The sequence below is a fragment of the Chelon labrosus genome, assembly GCF_963514085.1.
Source record: "Chelon labrosus genome assembly, chromosome: 18".
In the NCBI taxonomy this organism is placed as follows: domain Eukaryota; kingdom Metazoa; phylum Chordata; class Actinopteri; order Mugiliformes; family Mugilidae; genus Chelon; species Chelon labrosus.
The window spans coordinates 4233628-4239716 of NC_140351.1; positions in this window are offsets into that span (position 1 = coordinate 4233628).

Below are 6089 nucleotides of genomic sequence, written 5' to 3' on the forward strand. Positions count from 1 at the left end.
GACATTACTTATTCATTCATTCATCTTCTATACCCGTTTAGTCCTGTTAAGGGTCACGGGGGTCTGCTGGAGCCTATCCCAGCTGTCATCGGGCGAGAGGCAGGGGTAAACCCTGGACAGGTCGCCAGTCCATCGCAGGACATTACTTATTGTAACATTACTTATTGTACTCATTGCCTGATAGTTTTGTAAATGGTTGTAAATAGTTGTACAAGAAATGCCTGATGGGGCGGCACAGTGAAAAGGTGGTTAGCACTGATGCCTCACAGCGAGAAGGTCCCGGGTTCGAATCCATGGGCCGACTGGGCCTTTCTGTGTGGAGTTTGCATGTTCTCCCTGTGTCTGCGTGGGTTCTCTCCAGGTTCTCCAGCTTCCTCCCACCGTCCAAAGACATGCTGGTTAGGTTCATTGGTGATTCTAAATTGGCCGTAGGTGTGAGTGTCTCTCTGTGTTAGCCCTGTGATAGACTGGAGACCTGTCCAGGGTGGACCCCACCTCTTGCCCCAATGACAGCTGGGATAGGCTCCAGGAATAAGCGGGTACAGAAGATGAATGAATGAATGAAATGCCTGATGCGTTTTAATGTAAATAGTTGTAAATAACTTTGTTTTTTGCTAAATTTTTACAAAAGCTTATGACGTTTATGGTTTAGAGTTTTCACAGTTAAAAATCTAAGGTTCTCCTACTCTGATTTTATGGTTTTAGTGTGGTTTTAGGTCCAATGTGTTACTACAGTATGTCAAAATGAGAAAATAACTGTAAAGTCACATGTTTTTAAGATTAAAGATAAATGTAAAACCAAAAGTAGTCAAAAATAGCCAATTGTACTATAGACCTCAAGGGGTTAAAAGAAGAAAGGATGAATAAAAGTGCAAAATAAAGAAGTAAAAAAACAAATTATTACCCAATTAGTCAGCAGACAGCCTTGACAAGAATTGACCCTCACACCTTTTAATGAAAAGGTATTAATAAAATGCATATTAGATGGCTCTCTAGACTGCTTTCAGTTTTCTTTTAGCTATATTTAGTTCACCTTTCTGTGGGAGAGCGCTTCATTTACTCTGGCAGATCATATAAACAGGTAGAGGAACACCAAAGCAGCTCTTTTCTGCACGATATATATGAACACAGTCGCCCGCTTGATTCCGGATCAAGGTGGATCAAAGTGAATCTCTACGTCAACACGAGGCAGCTGTTCACACCGCCGGTTCAGAGGTGAGGGGGCTTTACATGATCCAGCGTGCCCTCTTCCCCCGCAGATCTCTTACCTTACAACAATAACCACAATCCACAGCCGGACCCCAAAACACTTTAAGAGAGAAAAAGCCCGGGCCGGTGCCTCTGATCTCCCGAGCAGAAGCCTCTGGGTGGTGCGATGCCGCCGGAGGGGCTCAGACCTCATACAGCCCGGGCCCTCTCCACATCTGTCCTGAGTTACGGTAGGCACTTTGCTCCGTCAGGACCCAGCTGTTTAGGGTTTGTTGGTGTCGGGCCGGTTTGATTACAGCTGTGTTTTGCCTTGCAGAGGCCCTTAGATCATATTTGAGAGGATTCTGTGCTGCCGTGTGTTTGTTATTGCCTTTTTTTTTTTTTCTCATAAACTTCTCCCTGCCGTTTCAGCGAGTTGCCGGCCAGCTGCTGTGAGTTCACCGCCCAGAAAAATAAAACCTTTTCCTGAGGAAGAAACTGAGCAGATTAGATAAACCCGGCGTTGGGATACGATGCGGTGAGTTCACTCGTCGTCAGTGCACTCGAATTGTAATCTCGTCTTGGCGTGTGATTGGTGACCAGCGGGTTTTGTTTTTGAATCTGAGACATTTAGCTGCAGACAAAAGACAACAGCGTTACCGAGCGGTAAACACGGAACACATGTTCGTACTCTCCGGGCCCAACAATACCCCAAATGTTTTCTGCGATGTTTTCCTGCTGTCGAGTCCAGGTTTATCTTCGAGGCGGCGGTGACGGCCTTGAGGAATGTAACAGAGAATCAGTTTTGTGTTTATGTTACACTGTGGTGCAATTGTTTGGGTGCAGGGCAGCTCCTGTAGTTCTGCCAGATCCATTCAGCGGATGCAGTGACCACTGGATACTCTGGCGTTCCTAAAATAATCCTAATTATAGGTCTGCAGATGGATTCTGATGGGAAATGGACAATTTTGGTCCAGGAGGCCCACAAATGTGCAGTTATTATACCCGAGCCAAGTTTAGCACATTCTTTCTGTATGAAAAAGTGTCCGGCATTTAAAAATCAGCTCGATTGGACTCGAGGCAGCAGAAAATATTTCTTTGGCGTTCTCTTTGAGAGCGAGCCATCAAGGTGAAGTTAAATGAAATCTGTCTGGGAGCGATTTTATGACCTCGGCGGCTTCCAACTGACCTGGCGAGCCTCCTGTTTCGCTGTCAAGAGGAAAAGGCTAAATCATCGCCAGGTTATTTGTCAGAGGGAAAACTCGGAGCGAACGCTGAGGCAGGAGAAAAGAGCCAGCTCCTGGATGACCGGTGGCCGTAAATTAGACTGATCACAGAGGGGACGGTGTTTGCCAGGTGGCACCGTCGCCCCGCGATGGTAATCTGTCTGGCCAATGCCAAGCTTTAAGAGGCGGCTGCGCTCGCTCGCTACAATTACAGCCTTCCAAAGCCCATTACCTGCCCATCTATTTAAAGCCACTGTAGCAAGCCTCTTTACACAGCCGCCTTTGATGTGAGCTTTACCCCAGCAGAGGTAACTTATACAATACCCCACATACACTGATTGGACATAATGACAGCGACATGGAGACTTTTCAGACAGAGGCGTGTTTACAGATCAGGTCTCTGAGTTCAATGTGCTCCCGAGTCTTTTTTTATCCTGTTATTATTAACAGTCAACTTGACTTGGGTAGGGGGTGTCACATCCTCACCTTACATCATTTGTGTTTCTCCATATACACGGATCAGGCATAAAATTATGACCACTTTCCTAATATTGTGCAGGTCTCCCTTGTGGTGACTCATCCCACAGATACTTGATCAGTTTGGGATCTAGTGAATTTGGAGGCCAGGTCAACACCTTGTGCCGTTTTTCATGCTTTTTGAGTTCTTCTTGAACCATTTTTGTGGCTGCATCCTGCTGGGGATGGCCGCTGCCATCAAGAAATGTCATTGCTATGGGGTGGGGGTGCCTGGTCTGGTCTAGGTGGGTGCTACATGTCTAAGTAACATCCACACCAATAAATGCCAGGTCCAGAAGTTTCCCAGCAGAACACTGAGTTGTCACAAGATGGTTTAAATGTCATTCACGTCTCCTGTCAGTGGTTTTAATGTTGTGGCTGATTGGTGTAAGTTGGGGAGTAATTTGCTGGTGGTGTCGTGGTCTAAACTGGGTCCTGGTACAGATTTAAAACTTACAGATTGCCTAAATCAACCATCATTGCCTAAAAACGTGACTGCTCATTACTTTCCATTTTATATCCGACTTTATGGAAAACAATACTTAATGGACTGAGATTTAAAGTCCTTGCTATATCCTTGTTTTATGACAGTAAAGTCATTATAAATATATTAATATTTTTGCTTTTTAGTCAAGAAGGAGATTGGAAACAAGATTGTCATGTGATATCAAACTCTAACCACAGCAGCGTCTCGTTAGTTTGCACTGGTCGCAGCAGGAAACAAAACTAAATATTAAAACAAGAAGTTCTTGTTTTATAGCCCTGGGATAGACTGGAGACCTGTCCAGGGTGTACCCCGCCTCTCGCCCAATGACAGCTGGGATAGGCTCCAGGGATGGGCGGCCCTTCACAGGACAAGCGGTTACAGAAAATTTATGAATGAATGAATGAGATCTTGTTTTAAGCAGTGTTAAATACACCAAACTAGTTCCTGGCCCCGGTCAGTGACCAGGCTAACTGTTTACCCTGTTTCCACTCTTTATGCTAAGCTATGCTAACTATATCCTGGCTGTAGCTTCATATTTAATCAGCAGACATGTAGAGAGGTGTCAATATCGCCATCTAATTTTAACTGACAACGTGAATCAGCCCCTTTTCCTCAAAAACTACTTCTTTAAATCTGTACAAATGAGGAGATATAAACAGGAGTTTGAGAAGGGCTTAGAGGACTGCAACTGGATCAAGTTGGAACCAATGTTTTGAGTTCAGTTTTCATGCATACTCAGTGTTTCAGCCACAAATGCAAAATTGCACGGGCTGATCTGCTCTGTAATAAATCTAGTCTGTGCCCAGGACATAGTGCTGCTCTTCAGATTAATGAATTCATGCTAGGTTTCTCTGCGGTTGGTGCTGCTGCTGGATGGCTAGAAGAGCTGGGACATATCCATATATTTCAACCCCCCCCCCACCCCTTCCCTCCCCCTCCTTCCTTCCCCGCCACTCCTTGAGACTCAAGATGTTGAAGCAGAGTTCTGGGGAATCGGGGGAGCGGCAGCTGCAGCGGCGGACCCACAGCGGAGGGCAACGCTGCTCACCAAGCTCAGAAAAGACCCGACCTCAAAAACCACCACTGGCAAGCGCAGCGATGACATCAGCACTTCTGCACCACATTTCACTGCGCTGCATGTGAGACGCATGTGTACGGCGCAATGGAAAACAGACGCGGGGCCCGGAGTGCATGGGCGGGGAGCGCTCCTCGAAACACAGGGAGCAGCACGAGGGGTTGACCTTCAGTGACACTGAGCAGATGCCTGGTGAGTCACAGGCCAAATTAAATGATATGCCTTTTCCAAACTACTGTAACACAAGCGGGGGACCGTGTCTCATATCGCTTGTGTTGTTCCTGTCATGTCCAACTCCCTTTTCCGCCTTGTCTTAACATGTCCACACAGCCAAGAGTCTTCTGCTTCGTTCTCTTGGACAATTGTGCACAAGGGAAATAGACTATGTCCGTGTCTTTGACTCTATTAAATCATTATGGATGTTTTTTCTCCATGTACCACTGACCACAGGTCGTGTAAAGTCAGCAACTGCAAGAATGGCTGGCTCTACAGGAAAGGAGATAATCATCGAGTAGGTGATTCAGAGTTAGGCTGACTTTTGTGTAAACCGTTCTTGTTGGGGAACATGCAAACAGCTGAGATCAGACAAGCAGACCGGCACGGCTAAGTCCGAGCATGTATCGCAGGTCAACAGAAGCCCACCAGCCTCCCTTATTTTCAAGGGAATTGAGTTATACGCAACATCTGTGTCAATATTATGCAGGTTTTTAGGCTCCTCTGTTCTTTTTAAGAGGCGGAGAGGGAGTTTCGGGTCTGGAGGCTCGGAGCCAGATGGGTTTAAAGTAGGTTTTGGCAAATGTTACAGCACAATCAAAAACAAAAAAAAAGAGCGAACTGCTGGAAATAACTGTGTACAGTAGCGGGTGCTATTACAGACAAAAGTCAAAAGCAAATTTGACCAATTTCAATTAATAAATGAATCGTTAGAACTCGGGATGTCCCAATTGGTATCGATCCAGGCATTTTTAAAAAGATTGGACCTGTATCTGTCTTTGTTTGAGTCTGATCTTTTGTAGTTATTTGGTTTAGGTCTGCCATAACCCAAAACCACGTCCCTGTAGCGCCAAAACCTTGTCTTCTTCCTCTTCCCTAGAGGTTAGCTAGCATCAAAGCTGCCAAAAATCAACGAAGAAGAACCAAAGAAACAAGTTTCAACACGGATAACCTGGGAACAGAGAACATTTGGCATTTTGGCTTGAAGATTTACATAAATAACAATCAATAGTAAAAAATAGCCGGCAATTTCATGCAGATCCATTAATGAATCTACCATTATTGGAGCAAGTTGGGTTTGCATCAATGGAGAGAGAGAGTGGACATCTCAGAAGATCTCTCATGGACTACAGACGCCAGTGCTCTGGTTTCTTCTGGTCTCTAAGGAACATTAAAGCTGTTGGTGTCCTTCAACCGCTGCTCCATCGAGAGGGTCCTGACACAGGACACCCTGGTGTGGTACAGATCACTGCAAAGAATCATGAAAAACTGACACACACCTACCTGCCCCAGACGACGTCTTCCCATTCCTGCTGCCTGAGAGAAGTTATTAATGTCCTGAAGGACCGATATTTAACCTGCACTCCACCTGTTTGAGCCGCTG